The sequence below is a fragment of the Vulpes lagopus genome, chromosome 3 (assembly GCF_018345385.1).
Source record: "Vulpes lagopus strain Blue_001 chromosome 3, ASM1834538v1, whole genome shotgun sequence".
Classification (NCBI taxonomy): domain Eukaryota; kingdom Metazoa; phylum Chordata; class Mammalia; order Carnivora; family Canidae; genus Vulpes; species Vulpes lagopus.
Window position 1 is genome coordinate 147,758,122 of NC_054826.1, and position 22,211 is coordinate 147,780,332.

General features: G+C 44.1%; 1 protein-coding gene across 8 annotated transcripts in view; it reads right to left on the reverse strand.

The window, feature by feature from the left end:
• Window positions 1-22,211, reverse strand: part of LRRC8D (leucine rich repeat containing 8 VRAC subunit D) — a 113,038-nt gene that overhangs the window by 87,683 nt on the left and 3,144 nt on the right. For 6 of the 8 annotated variants that reach the window (XM_041747230.1, XM_041747227.1, XM_041747228.1 and 3 more), the window contains one exon: window positions 4,275-4,429. The exons of 1 other annotated variant lie outside the window; for it this stretch is intronic. The gene's annotated coding sequence lies outside the window, so the exon portion shown is untranslated. Of the gene's footprint in view, window positions 1-4,274; window positions 4,430-4,656; window positions 7,190-22,211 lie in introns of those variants that run through there. One more of the 8 variants, XM_041747229.1, reaches the window with a different exon arrangement.

The window sequence follows — 22,211 nt, forward strand, 5'->3', positions numbered from 1 at the left end:
TCCTGGGATCGAGTTCCTCCTCCTCATCAGGCTCCCTGCAGGGAGCCTGCTTCTACCTCTGCTTAAGTCTCTGCCCCTCTCTCTGTGTGACTCTCATGAATAAATAAATAAAATCTTCAAAAAAAAAATGCACTAACCCTAAGAGATTTTGGTGCTCAGCCTCCCCTGTCTTAAACAGAATACCAAAACTATAGCAACAGGCATGGAAACCAAAGAGGCTAATTCAATAAGAGTTTATAGGACTTTTTTTCCCCACTACAGAATAGAGATAAATAGTATCTCTTTCTACATACTTATCAAAAATGGTAAAGGTTACGGTTGGGAGGAAGCTTCTTTTAGCTTCTGGGAAATGAATATAAGGCTGCTGCTGGGTGTACTTAAGACAGTGGTGATTATGCAACTGGTGTCAAGAGTCCTGACTCAACAAACATTAAGGAAGGAGCATTCATAGAAGTAATGTAGGCAAAATGTTCTTAGAAGACTTGCAGTTATCTGCAATGGAGTAATTCTAAGACCTCAAAGCAGACAATGAAAAACAATTAACCTTGAAACAAAATCAGATCCAAAGTCAGGACGTTACACATCATCTATTTAATGGACACCAAAGGGGAAAATTTCTACCTGGGAATCTTGATAATCCGATGGTGAGCGTACTATACATTTAAATTACCACCTCAGCATTTCCAGCCTGGAACAGTTGTTTATTTCAGCCCTGATTTTCAAACCTACGGACTTCAGGGTGCTGGTGGAAGTGAGCATATGTACTACTACTTTATAGAAACAGGAAGATGCTGTTATAATAATGTGGTCATTATTTACAATATGTACTCAGTTGAATGATATTAAATAGTACCTGTGTCACAAAATATTAGCAATCATCAGAAACAAGAAGTGAAACTCTGAGCCTGTCAAAATCTTTGAAATCTTTAAATATTAATAAAAGCTTCCCAACTTTTGTAAGCGTTGAGAAATGCTGCTCTAAAGGTTACAATTTTCAATAAAAGACAATTTTTATTTTATAATAGACATGAAAAAAAAAGAATGAAAATCCTAACACATTTATCTCCACCCCTAGTCCTCCCTTGGTCATAAACTTTTCCTTGGCATTTAACATCAAAGCGTGTTATGCTTTAATTCCTATTCACAAGCCACTGTAACTGTCCCAAACAGAAATGGCAGTGCATTGTGTATTAAGAAAACATACATACTTCATTCCTCACTTATAAAACAAAAATCACTCACTTTATCTCTTTCCTCCCCCATTTTCTCCCTTTCTCCTGATACTCTGACACAATTCTAAGGAGAAGTTATAGATCACGACAGATATTCCAACTGTTGAAGAGAAAATAAATCTTTTATCCAGCATTTCCCAGTGAAAATGTATTCCCCATTTTAATTTATATTCTCAATGCAACATAAGATATTAGCTAAAGAGAGGCTTAACTTTAAGCATTGCAAAGGTAAGAAAAATAAACTTACTTCCATCAAGGGAATACTACAAAAATACTTAATTTATAAGGTGTATATGGGTTTTCCGATTTCTTTCTATAACATGACCTTTTCTTTCTTTTTTTAAAGTAATCTCTATGCGCAACATGGAACTCGAATTCACAACCCTGAGATCATGCTCTACCCAATGAGCCAGTCTGGTGCCTCTGTAATATGACCTTGTTAGTGGGTATCCCAAACTGGAATAGGGAAGCTGGAGGGCTATGTATGGTGGTGGTATGGTATGTATGGTAGTGGGCTCTACAGAGTCACACACATCATTTTTTAATATATTATTGCTTTCCTGGGACATAAAGTGTTCTAGGGATAAACCAGAAGTACTACCTTTTTTATTCTAAAAAGATACAATATGCCAATCTGACCCTTCAAAAAGATACTGTTCACTAACACCTGATACAAGGTATCCATAAATTAAAATATGTCATTGGAATTTTGGCAGCGGAAAATAAATCACATTGATGCAAACACAGCTAAATCTAGTCACTAATACAGAGGAAGTGTAAATTATAAATGTGGAGGAGGGGGTGGAAATCACCACAAAGAAACCTCTGACCTCTAGGTGGAGAGAGTGGGAAAAGATGGGAAGATGTAGTAGCCTCAAGTCAGTGTTAGCTCTCTTGGAATGGCAAAAGACCCCCGAATCAGCACTGCCATCTCTTCCTCAGGTTGCAACTTTCCAGATTACAGAAGAGCCAAGGACTGTAAATCAAAAGACTGTTGAAGTCCGAGCATCTTCATTTACCAATATGACCACTGACAAGTCACATTTCATCAGCCTCAGTTTCTTCTCTCCATAAAATGGAATAAATGAGTTCTATTTCACCAGACTATTAAAGGGAATAACACATTATAAATGAGATCTAGCAAATGTGCTCTGTAAACAGAAAATGCGGCTCTTAAGATCAGTTATCATTATTCCTGGGTTATTACTTAATAATTATTAAACTCGGCCAGGGTGGAAATAAATCCTGTTTCTATATAGGGTACACGTTTGGAGAGTCACAAAGGCTGCTGAAGCAGAATGACTGATGCTGAAGTAAGTCCTCAAGTAAATTAATGAACCAGAGGGCCAAGGGTATACTCGGGTATAAAAAGGGAGGCAAAGTACTATGGTTATACAGGTCTTTCAAGAGTCTCTCTCACTGACAAATTGTTTTCACTTTTAATCTTGTCATATGTTTGGCAAGAGAAGAGGCATAAACACAGACATATCACAATGAAATTCAAATTTAAGAAGTCCACGTCCATCTATCTAGAAAAAGAGGAAATTAATTGCTCAGTTCTTATAGTGTATCTTGGCTATTTACTGCTAACACAATTATGGCAATTATTGATATTATCGCAATGCTTAAAGCAGCTGCCTTTTAAAAGAGACTAAGTTCTGAAGGACTATTGGAATAATGGGATCACAGAATTCAAACCACTACTGATGGGGGGGGCGGGGAAGAGAGGGAGAGGGCAGTACAAATTTATTAGGCTATCTGACTACAAAAGATTTTCCTTTCAAAGCAAAATTAGGTAGGAAATATATTTTATTACAAAAAGCACACGTTAGAATCACGTAGCCTGCATCTGACATCATAAATTTAAATCTACAACGGATCCCGCTTGGGGATGAGGCCTGGCCACCCAGTAGGGTGAGGGAGCTAACCGCACAGGGTGGCAGCATTCCGCATATTCCCTCTGGGCTGCGGAAAGGGACCCTTCCTCGCAGGATCCCGCTCTTCCCCCATTTGTTTGCATCCCTTCTTCCAAAATAAAAGAGCAAGAGGAGCTTGCACACTGTTCAAACACTGCATTTGAGGCCAGTCTTCCCCTGGAGCTGATTCTTCTCAACCGTCCAACCTCCCTTAGTGACCCTCCACCAGACGGGAGTTTCACCAGGTGGATAAATATAGGCAGAGAAACAAGGCCAGGCTTTCATGAGGGGAGAAGTCCATCTGACTTGGGCTGCGGAGGCCGGAGCTGCCGGGGAAAGAAGCCGCATGGGCCGGGCCGCGCCTCACACCCGTCGGGTCCCCAGCAGTGTCCTCCCCACCTGGGAGCCAGGGAGGGGCCCAGGTGCCCGCGTAGCCAACGGTCTACTTGGGGACCCCGAGAAAAGTCACTCTCCGCTTTGCTCTGATGGGAAAGGGAATACGATGAATAAAGCTGTCTGGCTCACACCTTTCATAGCACCTCCTGTCTGAGCACGGCCCGGCGGAGAAGCCGCAACCCGAGCTCCAACGAGCCAGACACCAGACTAAACACCTCGGCACCGGCCGCCCTTCCCAGCGCGCCGCCGCATCACTAATTCCCTTAATTCGCTCCGTTCCTGGAAGTCTGGTTCCCCCCTCATCGCCCCCTCCCTCCAAAAAAAAAAAAAAAAAAGAAGAAGAAGAAGAAGCCAACAGAGTGGGGCTGTGCTGCAGGGGTGCAATTTCCGAGCCCGGGCACCGAGACTGTCGCTCCCCTTCCCCTCTGTGTCTCCCCCTGGGTCCCCACTTGCAGGCACCACTTTTCCTTCCGCGGAGGAGGAGGAGGAGGAGGGGGAGGAGGCGGCGGCGGCGGGGAGGGCGGCGAGGGCAGCCGGGAGCTCGGGGAGGGCTCCCGGGCTGCACGAGCGAGGGGGGCAGGTCCCGGCGGCCGCCCCCTCCCCTCCCCTCCCCTCCCCTCCCCTCCCCTCCCCGGCGGAGACCCCTGCGCGGGGCTGGACGCTGGCTGCGCGGCACCCCGGGCACCCCGGGCACCCCCGGCCCGCATGCTCGCGGGCTGACCCCACGCACCTGGACCCGGCGGCCACCCTGCTCCCTCAGGGCGCTCTCCGGGGACTCGGCTTCAGCGGGGAGGGGCGCTCCGCAGGCAGGACCCGGCGGCGGCGGCGGGGACCTCACTCCTCCATCCCGGGACCGGCGGCACGTTACAGGCGGCCGTGCACTTCCTGTTTGAAGGCACAGGGGAGAGAAAGCGAGAGACCCGAGGTCGGCGGAGTGCAGGGCGCAGCCCCGGCAGCGAGCACGGGGGGCTCCGGGTTGCATAACTCCGGCCGCCCCCGCGCCCGCGCCCGCCGGCCGCCCCGGCCGCCCCCCCCCCCCCCCCCCGCCCGGTGGCGGAGGCCTCGCAGCCCTTCCGTTTCCAGCCCCGCCGCCCCTCCCCTCCCGACTGTACCGAGTCGAGGGACCGCGCGCTTCCTCCCCGACTCGGCCTCGTGTCGTCCTTTCCTCTCCTCCCCGCCCCCGCCCGGGAACAGAATCGCCGCGGGGAAGGTGTGAAGACGGGGACCGAGCCTTTCCAGGGGAGTGGAGGCTGGATTTATGCAAAATTGTAGAGTGAACAGCCACATCCCAGCACATCCTCTCCGGCTCGGCAACTGGAGGCGCCCCGGGATGGGAGATCACTCGTGGGTGCCGGCTGCCTCCGAGGAAGGAAGCGCGCACGCAGCCGCCTGCCCCGGGTGCTGGGGGGGGGGGGGTCTCTACTACGAGCAACCCCATCCGCACAGTCCCCCAACACTGCATATCCCAGCTCCACGCAGATGATAACGGCATAGTGTATCGTTTCAGAAAACAAGTTCTTTCTTTGTGCTTATGAAATCACAGAGCGGTTCGGGAATCCGGAGTTTGGGTTCCCTGCATTGGCCCCCCACTTAAGGTGAACTTCAGGGTAGCGTTTAAGAAACAGGAGACAGATGGCTTAGGGATCTGCCATGCAGAGCGCGCCAGCTCCAGGAGTTCCTATGTGTGTGCAGTGCCGGGTCTCTGGGCTTCACCTGTACCCTGCCTGCCCTTGCACACGAATCTCTCTCTCTCGGATCACAGGGCACCTACAGGACGGTCTGAGATAAACAGCTCTTTCTGTCATCAAGCTGATGGCTTAAATAACAGTTATTCGTGTGTCAAAACGCAGCATGCAGAGTAAGATCATTACGCTCCACGAAAAACCAAATTTGGACGAAAGTAGAAATTAATCAATGGACGTTAAGCTCCTACTCTGCGCTAGACAGCATCTCATTCTAATCTGCTCTTAGTTTTAACATTTCCCAACAGATCTACAAATGTCCTATTCTCATATTCCCCACTGAGGAAACAAGGTCAGAGAAGTTAAGTAACTGTCCTGATGTCTCAGCTAGAAAGTGGTCAAATGGAGAGTTGAATAACAGGTCTTTCCTAAGTATAAAATCTGGGCCATTTCCTCTACACTCTGCTAATTCTCAAAACAATAGTGAATCCTGGGAGAAAAATCAAACCCAGCGACCATCTGTGATCCATTTCTTCATCTCTAAATGATCCTGCAATTTCCATGCTGTAACCCGGCTGAACTGGCCAGGGTCCTTACCCACCTCAGTAGTATGCACCTTGATTACCCGAGCAGAGGACACCATGCTCTTTCCTACTATCTACTACTGGCTCTTTCAGCCTTTTCAGAATTACTCAGTGGCAAAAGTTCAAAAGGTTCTAGGATAGCCTCTCTTATGCCAAGGTACAAAGTCTGAGCAAGTTCGGAACCTAGTCGGCTGACTAATATTTGTTCCCTGAATTCTTTTTCACTAACTGGGATTTTTTTTTAAAGAGGGCAAACAAAACAAAACAACACATACACACATGACCTCAACTTTTAGTAAAACTGTCGAAATTCTCTTATTTTCTATTTCCTTCTGCTTCAGCCCTTAGCTCACACTCACCTGTCAGTAGCATGCTATTAGCCTCCTGACAAGCCAAGAAGCAAAGCACATGCAAAAAGATGATTGATAACCTTGGCAATGCAAGACCCCAGAGGCTTGCTGAAGTGAGTGCTTTTATCCTGTGTCCAGATGAACTGCGTCTCACTTGCCCTTTGCCTACCCCCTCACTGAGGAGCACACCGTGGAGCTGTAGATTGTGCAGGTGAATGGCAAGGGCAGTCCAAGTGCAGCAGCAGGGTGCGGGTGGGGTGTGGGGCAGAGATATAGTCCCAACCATCGGGCATGCTCGGTGTAATGAGGGCTTATTGCTGAAATCTTCCTGAGGGCTCTCAGCATCCTTTTAGGGTCCAGCTCTGCATCGGCTGCCACCTTTACCTTCTCACAGTCCCTTGCTTCCCTGGACTTGTCTGTCAACTCTTCATCTCTTTTCACAGACTTAATGCTTTTTCTCAAAACACTGCCATCCCCCCCCCCACACACACACACACAAAGTACATGGTGGGAGGGAAGCAGAAAGGAAGGCATGTAGCTCAAAACTTCTCTCACTTCTCTCTCATCTAAACAGCCCTGTCAATAATTACCATGTTTTTGAGGATGCAATTCTGTTTTAAAATACGTTTTGGAAAAAAATATAATTAATTAATTAATTAATTAAAATACATTTTGGTATCCCTGCCTTCATTTCTGTTACTCATTATAACTCCAAGAGCCTAGATGGAAAACCTCTGAAGAAAAAAGAAACTCTTAAGAAAAACCAAAGGAAATATGCTTAAATTAACCTGCATGGATCCCAAAGTATACAGTTTGGATAATACATACAACATTCCTACAGGCAGGTTTCCTAATAGCTACAAGGTCTAAGTATCATATCACACTTTCAGCTGTACTTTTCATTTAGGTATTCTCCTACACCTTCTGTGTTTCATAGAGAGGTGTTTCTACCTTACAACTATTGAGGTAAAAAAAAAAAATTAGGGGACGCCTGGGTGGTTCAGTGGTTGAGCGTCTGTCTTTGACTCAGGGCCTGATCCCGGGGTTCCAGAGCGAGTCCCACATCGGGTTCCTGCAGACAGCCTGCTTCTCCCTCTGCCTATGTCTCTGCCTCTTTCTGTCTTTGTATCTCATGAATAAATAAATAAAATATTTTTAAAAAATTAAAATCACAACCTCCTAGGAAGAGAAAAATATGCTCCCCAGCAGGTACAAATCATACCACAAGAGATATAACTGATTTTAGAAGAATACTGAAAGTTCATTTTCAAAAGTCTCCACTTCTGGGGCACCTGGTTTGTGTTGGTCAGTGGTTGAGCATCTACCTTTTTGGCTCAGGGTATGATCCTGGGATCCCGGGATCGAGTCCCACATCAGGCTCCCCACAAGGAGCGTGCTTCTCCCTCTAAGTTTCTGCCTCTCTCTCTGTGTCTCTCATGAATAAATACATAGAAATACATAGAAAGAAGAAAAAGAAAGGAAGCCTCCACTCCCTAAGTTCAGCAGTCTGTGGATGAAGATGGCAATACTGTAAAAGCCATTTTGGAGGCTCCAAATTAAGTGACAAGAGATAGCTTGTCTGAGGACTAACAGGTGTGGAGGAGGAGACAATATACCCATTATCTTAAATGATGCCGCTTATCTTTCTTCATCTTAAAAAAGAAAAAGACCCTACTTTGGTGGTTAAAAATGTTTGTCACAGATTTCTTTGTATGAGAATTCTTGGTCATTATTACAGCTGGATTTTACAAACGAGAAAAAGAAAACTGACAAGCCGTCTGGCTTACCTAAGAGATTTGCCTCTGCCCTAGCAGCCTTCACATCAGTGTCCCTGTCTGTCTGCACTTCCAGGAGGCACATGCAACAGGCTTTTCTGTAAAGGAGGTCTCTGGCACTCACACTCACCTCCTAGCTTCTGCAAAACCTGGGCCATGGCTTTCAAGGAAGATGTTCTCGGAGCCAACTGGCTGGCTTGATTGGCATTTACCCACAGTGGTTATTAGCCATTTTCAAGAAGCCAGAATGTCATTTCCCATGGCAAAATAACAGCAGAGGGGTGCAAATCATTTTTTAAAAATTGGCCAGCAAGACAGTGTAGGGTCCCTTCTGGGCACAGAGTTTCCTGGCTTTGAACAAGCTGAGAAGGAAAGCACTGCTTAGAGCATTCCATAGCATGACTTAGAAGACCCAGCTACAGGGCAGAAACACAGGGTCAGGGTGATTAACAGGCCTGAGCTGGTATATCTCAAGACTTAGTGCCTCAGTTTCCCCAGCTTCTAATCACACATATGAAGCCACCTGCACTGCACAGAATTAGTGACTTTACCTGGGACGCTCACATGCCTTGCCCCCCTGTTTGCAGAACTGCTTTTTCAGGGAAGAGTCATTATCACTGTGTGAGAAGAAGCAGTGCGGCTCACAGATGTTAAGTCATTTTCTCAAAGCAGCAGGTAATGGAGCTAACCTCACCCTGGGTCTGTCCTTCCTCCTTTTAATTGAAGAGAAATGAGTGGGTGCTTTTGGGCTATGGATTTATTGTTCTGTGCTATGCAACTCTTACTCAGAAGAATCTTATTTTTCAAACACAACTCACGATGTTCTCTCAGCTGCATCATGTCACTTCATCACCTTGCCAAATTTCTGTAAAGTATAAATTATAAACATGAATTTTGCAATAGGCCAACTGATTTTAAACCCTAGCAATGGAAGTCCATACATATTTAGTCAAATATGCCCTGGGGCTGCAGCTGAGTATTATTTTATAAAATAACAGATACGACAGATCCACTATGATGATCAAAATCTCATTATACTTTTTCCAAGTTTCCCCTCTCACTCTTGAGTTAGTATGCAAGTATGTAAGTAAAGTGGGCCACAGTGGCTGATGTTCAGCGATTTAAAAAAGCATAAATATGAAAGAATAGCAAAAACCCACAAAAGTTTGACTAATGCAAAAAAAAAAAAAAAAAGTTTGACTAATGCAAATACCTGTACACAATTTAAGAGTATTCAAAATGTTCCTGGCACAAACTGTTAGCAATAGACAGCCTTGGATTATCTACTGACTGTTGATCGTCATGTGTATTGTGTAGACTAAACACTGCCCTGTAAGACATTTTTCTTTGGAAGGCATGTTTTGTCTATTTATCTTCTGTAGTGGGTATTTCTGCTTCCTTATTAAAAAAATACTTAGGGGTGCCTGGCTGGCTCAGTCAGGAGAGCATGAGATTCTTGATCTTGGGGTCTAAGTTTGAGCCCCATGTTGGGTATTTATAGATCACTTAAAAATAAAATCTTAAGAAAAAAATAATTCTCTTTGGGCATCCATCCACTTAAAAAATAATTAGAAATCTGACAACTTAAAAGGATTGGCTCCAACAAGTCAAATAAATATAATGTTCACAACCAAGAAAATAATGTTCTTAAAAAGGATTTTAAAAATACATAAACATCTGTACATATCTGATGGAAGCAAAATATGGGAGTTAATAAGGAGTTAAGTCACATACATCACTATCTATTAAATATATCAATTCCCAGTGATCTATTATAATAGAATCTTAAAGAAAAGGGGCAATTTGTGAATAGTTTATAGAGGCAAAATGAGATATTTGTTTTTCCTTTCCTTTCCTTGTAATGGAATGGTTAAGGTGAACAGCTTGAAAGAGAAACAAAATGCCTAGAAAATCCAGAAACATTATTATAAACTTTTGAAAAGATTATCCACCAAGGTTTAAACTAAACCTAGCTAAACAAATTCTAACCACTTTACTTGTCCTGACTCAATTATTCCTGACAACAACCCTATGAGGTAGAAATTAGGACTACCTCTGCATTACAGATCAGGAAACAGACACAGAGATACTAATTTGTCCAAAGTAACACCGTTTAGCAACTACTGGAACTTGGGCAGCCTGGCTGGCCACGGAGTCTACCTTCAACCAACACGTTTTACTACCAGTAAGGCACAATTAGACTGGGCTTGCTTTTTCCAGCGTGAAAGTTCATGGGGGGAATGGTCCAAAGGGTGTGGCACAATGAGCATGGCTGATGAAAGGCTCAGAGTTTTTCCTTTTTGCAGCAAAAATGGTTGTCAGGGGTAAGAGATATACAGCCTGCTACATGTTGCTGAAAAAAAGGATACTGGAAGGAAAGGAAAAGATATTCGCAGACTGGAAAAGCCAGGAAGAAGAACTGCTTCCCCGCCTTGCGTGGAATTCTGGATTGCAAGGCTCCAGGATTGCCTGGCTACAGCACAACTGAGTTAGCAAGGGAAGGGAATGCAAGGAACCCCATGTACTTTGATCTTCCTGAACCATTCGATACAGTGTCCCATGAAATCAGGATCACTAAATCAACTGAAACTTATGTGGCAACAAGAACCACACAGGAGTTAAGCAGACTAGAAAGAAAAACACTGGGTATCTCTACTAGTATGATGAAGCAAAGACCCACAAGGAACAGTGTTCAAAAGTAACTTAGAAAATTTTTTTTTTTTTTGTAACTTAGAAAATTTTTTTTTTTTTTGTAACTTAGAAATTACTCACGCTGTATAACATTAATTTGGGAGGTAGAAAAGGGCAAATGAGGGCAAGCTGATCAAATCCGTTAAATTACCAGAGAGGTGAAGAAAAACAAATTCAGTTTCATTTTCCTGCTCCTTTAATTTTCTGGGAGGGGCTAGGACATCCAATGGAGGTGGACTAACCACTTCCAGACCTGAAAAGCCAAGACTGAGCTCAGTAAGCAACAGTAAATTGGATATGTTTAAAAATTTTGGACCTTAGGTCTGAACTTCAGAAAGCATGATGATGATGATCCCATTATTCTACACACCATCAGTAAAGTTCCATGAGAAATAATATTCATTTTGACAAGAAGACTTTGTTAGCAAAATTCAAAGAAACAAAGGGGCTCAAAGGCCGAATTTGTAGGTCTGATGAAAAAGTCAGTGGTGTATGTATAATCTGGCCCCACTACAAATATGCCACACAGGCAGAAGGTCATGAGAATGGTTTGCAAACACAAGGCAAACAAGGCAAGGCAAGTGGAGAAGGAAGAGAGAAGAGAGCTAAAACTTGGGCTAACATTATTTTTTTAAGCATAAATTATAATTTCTAATTTCTTTAATGTTGAGAAATCACTTTTCCCTTGGTACAACTGTTTGCCTTCCCAGCAGAAATTATACTTTAAATGTCAGTAGTTGATTTAGAACTCAAGAAATGGGAGTAAGAGAGGTCTGTAACATTTTGAAAAAGTGGCTTAAGTTCAGGCTTGGTCCCAGGAAATGCACAAGTGAGCAGCATTTCGTTCAACTCCTAAGAGAGTAAACTGAACTGGAAGTGCTGAAACCACCCTGCCCCAGGCAGTGGACTCCAGAACTCATGCTCTGAGAAACTGTCGATGAACAGTCACCAAGGAAATCCTACATATTCCATTTCCTTCAAATAAAGAAAAAAAAGGCAAGTTTAACACAAAGACGTAAAGTTAAGAGCCACGTTACTACATTTTAGACCATGTTCTGAAATTGTCATTTAATATTTATAGAGCATATAGACAGATCTTCCTCAAGTATTGATTATTGGCCCCATCCCATGGTTTAAAAATTGTCCACACAGGAAAAAAAAAAATTATCTACACAGGGCCTGGGTGGCTCAGTCGATTACACATATGCCTTCGGCTCGGGTCACAATCCCAGGGTGCTGGGACTGGGGTCACACATCAGGCTCCCGGCTCTATGGATGGGCAGCCTGCTTCTCCCTCTCCCTCTGCCTGCCACTCCCCTTGCTTGTGCATTCTCTCTCTCTCTCTCTCTCTCTCTCTCTCTCTCTCTCTCGTAAATAAAATCCTTATAAAATATAAAAAACTAAAAACTAAAAAAAATAAAAATAGAAATTAGCGACATCATGACAAACCCACAATTAGGCTCTGCCCAGACCACTGTACCCAATGTCCTAACGCCCACAGGACCTGTTCCTTGATCTGACAGCATTCAGAAGCACCTGTAGGACCTTTTCAACACAATCATCCAGGCCAGGCCCCACCCTAGATCCATACCATCACAATCACTGCTGGGGGTGAGGGTGTTCATCAGTCCATTTGGGGAACTCCCAGGGGACCCTCAGGTGCAGCCTGACTAGGAACCTCTGCTGCAGATATTCTGATACTCTCTTCACTCCACCACCGGAATTGCTGAAGTCAGAGATCGGAGCAAATAACGTCTCTTCTCATGAACCTTTAGTGGAATAATCCTCCAAGGCAATGGAATGAAGTCCAAGTTCCCTAGCAGGACACTCTAGTGTAATTGTCCCAAACTGCTTCTTCCCACATCCCTCACAATCTGCACAGCACCAATCCCCAAACACATTATGTATTTCTTTTACGTCTCCACACTTTGCTGCCCCAGAGTCCCCTTGGTCTTCCTCCCTTTCTCTACCAGACACCATCTTTCACATCCTTTAAAGGCTCTGTTCAAATTACTTTTCTGAAATAGTTTTGTGTGTGTGACATCTTCGCTGACCTTTCCGGTCAAAAATCAGTCTCTCCTTCCTCTGAGCAAATGTCTAAAAATGTAGCTCATGTACGAGTTACCATACACTGCGTGAATTATCCTGAACTGTTCACATGCCAGTCTTCCCCGTGAAAGCAAGGGCATGTGTAACTCATGTTTTACAGATCCAGGTTCAAAGTGTAGTTCTTCCAAGGTACTGACTAGAGTTGTAATCCTTGGTAGGTTATTTAAACATACTGAGCCTCAATTTTGTGATCTCTGAAATGGGATAGCAACAAATGATACCCACCTTCCTGACTGAAATGAAGATAAAGCATGAAAAATGTTTGGCTCCATATGGACCACCTAAAAATTCACCACGATGACAGCTTATTATTTTTATTATTAATTTTTGTTTCCTCTGCTACTAGACTGGACTGCAAGACATGGTGCTCAAAAAGCATTTGCTTTCACTCAAAAAGAAAAAAAAAATAAGCACTGGCTCTCAAACGAATAAGCAGTGATTTCTTAATGCCCCTTTCTCCTTACCCAATTTTGTTCTGTTATGAAGGGTATTTCATAATATTTCTATTGATAAGTCATCTCTTACTCCCTTTTCTTTCCTTCAAACATCATTGTACAAGATTCTAACGAACAAGCCCTGTCAGTGTCCCTCCTACCCCAGCTTGACTTTTCGCTTTGAACTACAGTAACTGCCTGCAGCCACAGTGTCGCTGCCCAGAGAATCGCCTGCTTCTCTCGGACAACAAACAGCACTTTGTAGGCAGACTGGAGGCGAGCCCAAGTGGGAGGGGGGAAGGCCAAGGAAGAGGAGCTTGGGCCAGAAACGGAGCTGACACCCACACGATCGTCCATACTGTAACACAGGTAGGGAGCGAACAGGAAAGGAAAGAAGTTCAAATCAACACAAACCTTCCCAAGTGCTCCCAAGCCTCCACCTCACCGCTCACCCATGGACAATGACTTCCACGATTCACAAAGGACACGCTGGTCCCCTCACTGCCTAACACCCATGGCTCCTGTTGACGACAAATGACTGTCCTGTGTAATAGCACCTGATCTTCACCAAACCAGGCATGGTGCTGTTAGTATCCTCTCCATCATTCCCAGGGGATGAAACCCAATGAACTCCACCGTGAAGTACATCCAAGGTCGCACAGTCAGTAGAAGTAAGGGCCAACACCAGAGTAGTCCTCAAGCTCCAGATGCATGGTCCTCCCCTGCCTTATATGAAGTGTGAAAAACAGTTTTCAGAATGTTCTCAGAAGCACTCCAAAGACTCTAGTTGTAAAGGTAAAGGTAAAATACTTTTTGTGCTCTTAAAAACAATTCTGGTGCCAAGAGTGAGGGCTGTCACAGCAGCAAGGCCCCAGTGGCAGCCCTGAGGATGATCTGGGCAGGATGCTAGCACGCTGTTCCAGGAAGATCTGCAGCTTTCTGTTTCTAGATGGAAACTGTTTCCTGACGACTCATTTGGTTTGGGGAGGAGTGATTGGGGATGGAACAACATTTTCACTCTCTTTTCAAATCCAATCTTGGGCCTGAGTTTAAAGCCGAGGTAATGTGAGAAGCAAAAGTTTCTCTCTCTTTTTTTCTTAAGATTTTATTTATTTATTCATGAGAAACACACAGAGAGAGAGAGAGAGAGAGAGAGAGGCAGAGACATAGAGGGAGAAGCAGGCTCCCTGCAGGGAGCCCAATACGGGACTCGATCCCAGGACCTTGGGATGACACCCTGAGCTGAAGGAAGATGCTCAACCCTGAGCTACCCAGGTGCCCCAGCAAAAGTTTCTTTTTTTTTTTTTTTTTTTTTCCAGCAAAAGTTTCTAAAGCAAATCTGTGAAAGAATGCAAGAGGCAATAATGCAGTCCTCAAAAGCACCGATCCTAAAGCCACGAGAGCCTGGGTTCTCATCACTGCTCTGTCACTGCCAGTGCCTGGCCCTGAGTCCCTCAACTGCTCGCAGTCATGGGGAGGTGCAGCCAGTGTCCTGGGCTACATGGGGCAGCGGGAAGGGGGGGCGTTGTGAGGAGCAAATGAGCTCCTCCATGCAAAGGGCCCCAAACAGTGCCGGTCGCATGTGAGTACTACATAAATGTTTCCTAGTATTATTTCCAGGATAGAATCGGTCTCTAAGATTGTGTTCTTTTTAAAGTGTATTTTATACGAAGGTTCAAGGAGACTTCTTGTACAATTTGCTAATCCCCCAAACCAGCACAAAGAGTATTTATAAATTTCACTTCCTGATAGAATCTTCCAGGATTTCCATCTGTGAACTAGAGACCCTGGAAGAACAAACTGTGGAATCTGAAGAATTCTTCCCAGCAATAGTGCAAGGAAACCTGCACCCATTCTCTCAATACAACAGACTGGCTTCCATAATGAGAAGAAAAAAAAAAAAAAGAAAAAAAAAAAGACCTTCATTGCATTAAACTAACTAATGCAGGGTGGAAGGGGGGGGGGTACCTTTTTAAATGTGTTTTTTATTCTGAAGGCAACCAAAGTGCTAAAAATCTAAAGTCAGGCCAGCTGAGAAGGACACAGTTCAGCTCACACAGGGATGACAGTCCTAGGGACTGGAATAAAACCTGCTGATGAATCAAAAGATTTCTTTCCCAGAAAATGCTGAAATTCCAGAAACAATGTGTGATACTTGGGATATTAAGAGAACAATGCTCTTAAAGATCCGCTGTCCAGCCAGGAGTCCAGGCTGGGCTCAGCTGGAGATTGCTCGGTCCCACCTCTCCTGGGGCAGAGCATCTCCCAGGGAGAGGATGGCAGGCTCTGCTTGGGAGCTGGGATAGGCAGATGCTGTCGCCTGCTGCTGCCTTCACCCAAAGGGGCTGGGGGGGGGGGCATGGGGAGCTGGGGGCTGCCGGCGACCCCCTGGGCCACGCTGCCCTTTGCCCTCCAACAGCGCCAGCTCTCCCGGCTTCCTCAGCCGCTGCCAGGGCTCCTGCTCGGGCCCCAGCCGTCTCCGTCCTTCCCACTCCAACTCTCCTGCGAAGCCACAACACAGGCGCACACGCTGGGAGGGGCAAGGTCCTGGCACTCCGCCCGCCCACGGAGATGCCACGCTGCTCCTAAATGTTTATCGGGTCACAGTTTTCCCTTTCTCCTGTAAGGACTCTTCTCTAGGATTCCCAAATCGATTGTAAGATCTAAATAAATGCTCCTCTTCCCCTATCCTGGGGGTGGAGGGGTGGGGGTAGATGATCTCTTTCTTCACCTCCAAATGGCCTTACCCCTCATTCTCTACCCCTGGGCCATCTGCCCCCCTCTACCCCGAGACCCGTGTCATCTTCACCTGGCCACTTTATTCACAAACTACATAGTTCTCCCTGAATCACTACTCCTCAAGCAAGACAACCCTTCAAATGCATTCACTCCAGATACAACATAACACATTTAAAGGGCAGAAACTGTTACCATCATGGGGTTTTGAGGGTTTTGTTGTTGTTGATTTTCTGCTTTGGGGTGGGGGGCACAAAACCATGAAATCAAGTTTTGGGTTGTTTCCCACTTCAACTCATTTGTCAAAGTGTATCGTACTTTTGTTCTGTTTATCCGGCCACTAAGGCCATCTATCTCTAAGGGCCTAGGCATGCAGGCTGTATCCAGCCCACAAAGCCATTTTGTTTGGTCTACAGGAAGTGCTTATTTAAAATGTTGAGTTAGCCAATCTTTTAAAATCAGGAGATTTTAAAGTAATAATCCAGATTTCTGGCTTACAGTGAAAAATCAGAAGATCTGGCAAGACTTGCCCACATTCCCATATGGCAACAATTGGCTGCTGAACAGATCAAGCTAAACAGCCCCTTTTGACAGACCTGCATTTTCTGGTTCAGCCCAGATCCATCCCACTCCCTCCTGATCACCCCACCCTGAGGCTAAGGACCTGCTGCCACAAATCATCTTCCGGGAGGCTGGCTTCAGGCAGCGCTTGACATTTGCTTGAGACCCCAAGGCAGAGTGGGCCTCCAACTTTATCACTCACTCCCTCTAGTTCCTGCAAAAGCTACAATTACAGACTTTCAGTTTTGTACACAATTTGCCGCCTACAAATAATTTATAAGAATTAAGAGAAAAGGAAAATGTACGATAATAGAAAGATACCTGAAAAGAACCAGGTTAAAGAGAGAGAAAAGTGTCCCTCCCTCTGCCTTTCCCTCCCTCTCTGTATGCATGTGCATGGGATGGGGGTGCATCCATGCAAGCTGTTAACACTGTAGACCATCTCCTAAATTATCCTCTGTTATTGGCTGAACGTTAGTATGAAAAATAAAACCATTAAAGTAGAAATTCTAACAGAATGAATTCACTCAAATGATCATCCTTGAGGGGAATAAATCTACAAATAGAGTATAAATAGGTGATCCAGATACACGGATATCGATTGACTCACTGTTTATTTACAGGATACGGATAGGATTATTTATTGCATATGTTTGCTTATAGCATTTATTCAGCAAGCACCTGGATGTAACACCATACAAACCTGAGCTACATCTGTGTGTATTTGTGTGTGGCAGTCACTGTAAGGTCACCTCTCCTGAGGGTGCTTAATGTATACTACTACAAGTGGCACTCCATCGCCAACAGAGAAGTCACCAAAACAAGTGATTTTAAAATATCCTCTCAAATATAGGACAAACTTACACTCCAGTGGTGTTATTTTGGATGGTATTTTCTAAAACTCTGTGCGCTGGCAAGAACACTGGCCTGGAAGCCAGAAGACCCAGGTGCCATGACCAGCTCTCCTCTTCACAGCTTGTGTTCCCACAGTTCAGATCTGATCCTTGAACGAGGAGCATGACCCAGACAAGCTGTAAGGTCCCTTTACACCTCAAAACTCCATTCTCTTTTTTGTCTTTTTGGCAAGAATATTAATAGGCATTATAAAATGAATACAAAGAAATACAAGAGAAATGAGAACAGTGGATAAGAGAATGGCTTTGAAATAACAAGAGTAGTTTCAAATTCTACCTCCACCACCCCTGGGGGTTTTTTTTTTTGGGGGGGGTGTTTTTTGTTTGTTTGTTTTATTTATTTATTTATTTATTTATTTTTTGCAAATCACATAACCTCTCAAGCCTCATGACCTCATCTGCAAGGTGGGAGTAGCTAAAAAAATTAGCTATATCTGATAATAAATAAATTGATTTTAAAAGCCTATTCAGTAGGGTAGCATCACAGAGACGATTCTCCAAAGAATTTTGATTTTCCAATACTTCTTAGAACTGAGCTTGGAACAATCAGTGATGAGAATTTTGACTGATGGTACTTCATATAAACTGTGATGGGCATGAATCTGTCCTGTCTCCCTTGCATGAGATCTGGAAAGGCAGCTCTCTGGGGATCAATGTCCTTCTGAGAGAAGGGCTGTCTTGCACTTCCTTTCTTCTCCCTGCTTTGTAGAATTCATTGCAGTGATGGTGATCTGTTGACGCTGAGATTTAGCAATGGAATTTATGGGTTGCTGGGGAAGTGAAGCCTTCTCTGGCAATGTTCCTAACTATTACCAGTAAGCAGAAGAGGAAAGTAAAAAGGGTTTTAAGAAATGTTCATAATGGAATCTAACATTGACATTTGTGAACCTTCCCCAGCAGCAGGTGTCCACAGGAGGATACGGACATCTTGAAAACCTCAGAGCAGTAGTAATACCCAGACTTGATGTCAAACTAGTACAATTTGAAAGGAAGATTGTCATAAAACTGTCAGGGCTTAGGTGACCAAGAAATGACCCGAAAAACCAAACCATTACCATCCTTCACGAGATTTAAAAAAAAAAAAAAGAACACCTCAAAATAGAAAGAACTCAAGATTTTTTTTTTTTAAAAAAAGGCCTTTTAAACTGAATAAACTCAGCATTAAAAATCAAAACCAAAAAGCTTGCTGCACTGCCTGCCTTCTTTTCTTTCCCCTGAGGATGGAGCCACCATCACCACGGACCCCCTCTGGAAAACAACTGCTCAGGAATGGACTTCCAGTTGGCCCCATCATGCCATCCAGCCCAGGACCCAACACCTCATGGAGGCACCAGGGGCCATACCGTGAACCATCCAGTGTCTTGGTCATCACCTTCCAAGGATACAGATGTATCCTTAAAGCCCCTTGTTTGTCTTAGTAACAAATTGTGAGCCTGTCAGCCAGGAATGTTTCAAAACCTTTTGAGAGTATCCAGCCTTCGTGTACTGCCATGTAAGATAGAGTTCCCAGTCTCGGCTGTACATATGGAATCACTTGGGGGTGGGGAGAGCTCTTTTCAAAATGAAACTCCACTCCCAGAGATTTTGATTCAATACATAGGGCTCAAGTAACTTTGAAATATTCCCCAGACTGACTCAGATGATAGCCAGGGTTGAGAAAAGCTGGTGCCATGTATTTTTGCCTTCATCCTGAATTTATGTATTGCAAAGCTTTAAGGTATACCTCTTCAGGCATTCCTGCAGGGGACAAACGTGGATGGAGGGCCTGCCCCAGAGGCGGCACTGGACAATCAGCAGAGACCAAGACAGATACCTCCCTGCCCTCACCGCACTAACAGAGTCCTGGAGCAGGAGACAAGGAAGCTGGCAACTGAAGTACCACATTGAGGCCTCCTGGGATTAGGTGAACATTCCAGGTTCCTCTTTCCTTATCCTAGGGGTTTCACAGGCTTCAATAACATCTCCCAGTCTTCTTTCCAGATACTAAAAATCCCAATATTTTTTTATCAGAAAAACAGATGGGCAAGGCACTGTCCTGGTGGAGCTTCCATTCTAGCAGGAATGTCTACATCTTCTAGGTACCGTTACATTGGTTGTTCCCGCTCCAGTGCCTTTCCTAAAGCCAAGTGCCCAAGCTTTGAACAAAGCACAATGGAAACTCAAATAAGACTGTCTTCTGTTTTGTTTCTAAAATCTTTTTTTTTTTCCAAAATCTTTTTGATGGAGCTTAGCATTTCCTGTCTTTTTTAATCTCCGCGAGCAAGCTGGGACAACACTGTGAAAGTGTTTTCGAAGTCTTTCCCTGGGTTTTGCCACCAAAACATTATCTGACCTCACAGTGCCCACAGAGAAACTCACCTGCAAATCTTCTGATGACTCACATACCCTAATACGGTTTCCCTGGAGTAAATCCCCATTGGTTAGTTATTTCATAATTCAGAAGAGCTTGCTGTCAACTGTAAACCTAGAAATTCCACTGTGTGCTCCTTCTTTTGGATCAATTATGTAAATAAGGCCTGAGGGACCCACTGTTTACACACCTCCAAGCAGAGGAGAAATCTTTTTATCCTTAGCCTTTATTTGTGGTCTTTAAGGCAGGTAAATTCTAGTGCCTGCTATGTCACTTCACGGGTAAGCTATAGCTGGTCACAGCACCACCCGGGCCTCGATTTTCTCATCTCTAAAATTCGAGTGTTGATACCTTCCATCTATAAAATTCTACATTTCTACTCAATTGGCACATCACATCCCTAATTCCAAGGGGACTTCAAGTTTGATATAGCCCTTGAAAGTACAAAAGGACAGTATCTAAGGGTTTTCAAATATTTTCCCTCTAAAGAAATCTCCTACACCTTCACAAAACATCCCTTCTTCTCTCCGGAATATCCCTCATCTCCGAGGACAGGAACAAGGTTCCCATGTGGACCAGAACGGAAGGGAGAGCAAACAGACTGACCATCTGGACAGACAACATACCAGCAGGGGATCGGGGCACAAGGGACATTCATTACAAACAGGCTGCATACATTTGCTATGAGATCTGGAATTTTGTTCTAGCACTCTCAACGACTTTGGATGGCCACCACTTCAACCAAGTAATTTATTTAAATCTAGTTTGTTGGATAGATCTAGAACATTTAGAGAACTGCCTGCTTCAAAAGACATCTGAGCATGGTGATTTCCTGATGTCATTTCAGAGATGACTTGTGAAATCTGGTAAGTATGAAATTACACTGATGACAGGCTAAACCCCAGTTCTGGGGAAAAGGCCTGTTTCTAAGCTCCAATCCTCTCTCCTTCCCCAAATGTAAAGCTGTCACTAATGAAAAATTTGGAGTGTACTAATAAAAAGAAAAGGAAAAAAGCTTAGCCTGAGTGGGAACCAAGTTCATACGTGTTTTTTCAGTATCAGTTATTCTATTTACTTCTTTACAAATTTCAAAAGCAACTCTGATCTGGCAAGCTTCAGATTTGCACAGAACATTAGAAATTCTCTTCCAGATGTCTGAACAGAATTACAACGACCCCAGAGGATGGAGTACAGATTTCAGAAGCTTGCAACAGACTCAAATAATTTCAAAAGGGCATTTCAGGTGCAAACATTTGCAAAAACTAAATGCAATGTAGTCTGACCACAAACATAGATTTCTCAGAAGCCCCTAAACTAAAGGTCAATCAACCCTTGGAATTCACCTTCATCACTCAGCACCCCAGCTCTGGAATAGGACTAACAGCGCCAAACCGCTGAGTTGCATGTAGTATTAATACAAGTGGCTACAAAGCTTTTGGTAAAGTCATCCTGTACTCCTCTCTCATAGGATTGGAAGGCAGAAGCAAGATTTTAAAATCTAAAAAATACTGGGATGCCTGGGTGGCTCAGTGGTTGAGCATCCCAGGTCCTAGGTCGAGTCCCACATCGGGCTTCCCACGAGGAGCCTGCTTCTCCCTCTATCTCTCTGTGTCTCTCATGAATAAACAAATAAAATCCTTAAAAAAAAAAAAAAAACAACCTAAAAAATCTGAAGACTGGACCAAAATAAATAGGATAGTCTGAAGAGGGACAAAAACAAACAACTTCCATTCATTTTCTCTCTTTTTCACACACACACACACACACACACACCTGCCAGATGAATATAAGGATGCAGCAGCTCATACAACAAATATCTAGATGTCCTGACTGTTTAACTGGACGGAACCTATACATAAATCTTTGCTAGCTAGGCACTGCTTTTTTTTAAGGCAGTTTTGTAAGTTTAATTCACAGTAAATAGAGGCTTATGCCTTGGTTTCAGGAAACAGGTGTCCCACTGTACTCTTTGTTGGACAGAACACATTTCAATCATCATATTCAATTCCAGACACTGTTACTCTCCGTGAGAGATGCTGACAAACTAAAAACATCTAGAAACCATGTCCCACGCAGGATTATGAAAAGAAGTGGACTCTTTTGCACTGAGAAGAGGGGAGGGAGACATCATACTGTCTTTGCTAATGCAAAGGGCCGTCCTGTGAATGTGGGAAGTTCTAGAGGAACAGAATCAATGAACAACGTTGCCAGGAGGCAGTCTTGAGCACTAATAATAATCATACACCTAGTCCAAAGATACAATGGCATGTCTTCCTGAGTACAGAGTTCCCTGCTCCCGGGGGTGTTTAAATAGAGGCTGTCTAGCAAGTCTAAGAATTTACTAAAGAAGTTAGACGAGGCTCTCTCTAAAATTCCAATTTTGATTCTGTGATTCCTCATCTACCTAATATTATACTGCCCTGCTAGCTCATCTGCCATGATCTCTCAAAAATGCCCTTTCCTTCTGATTAGGTTTTGCCC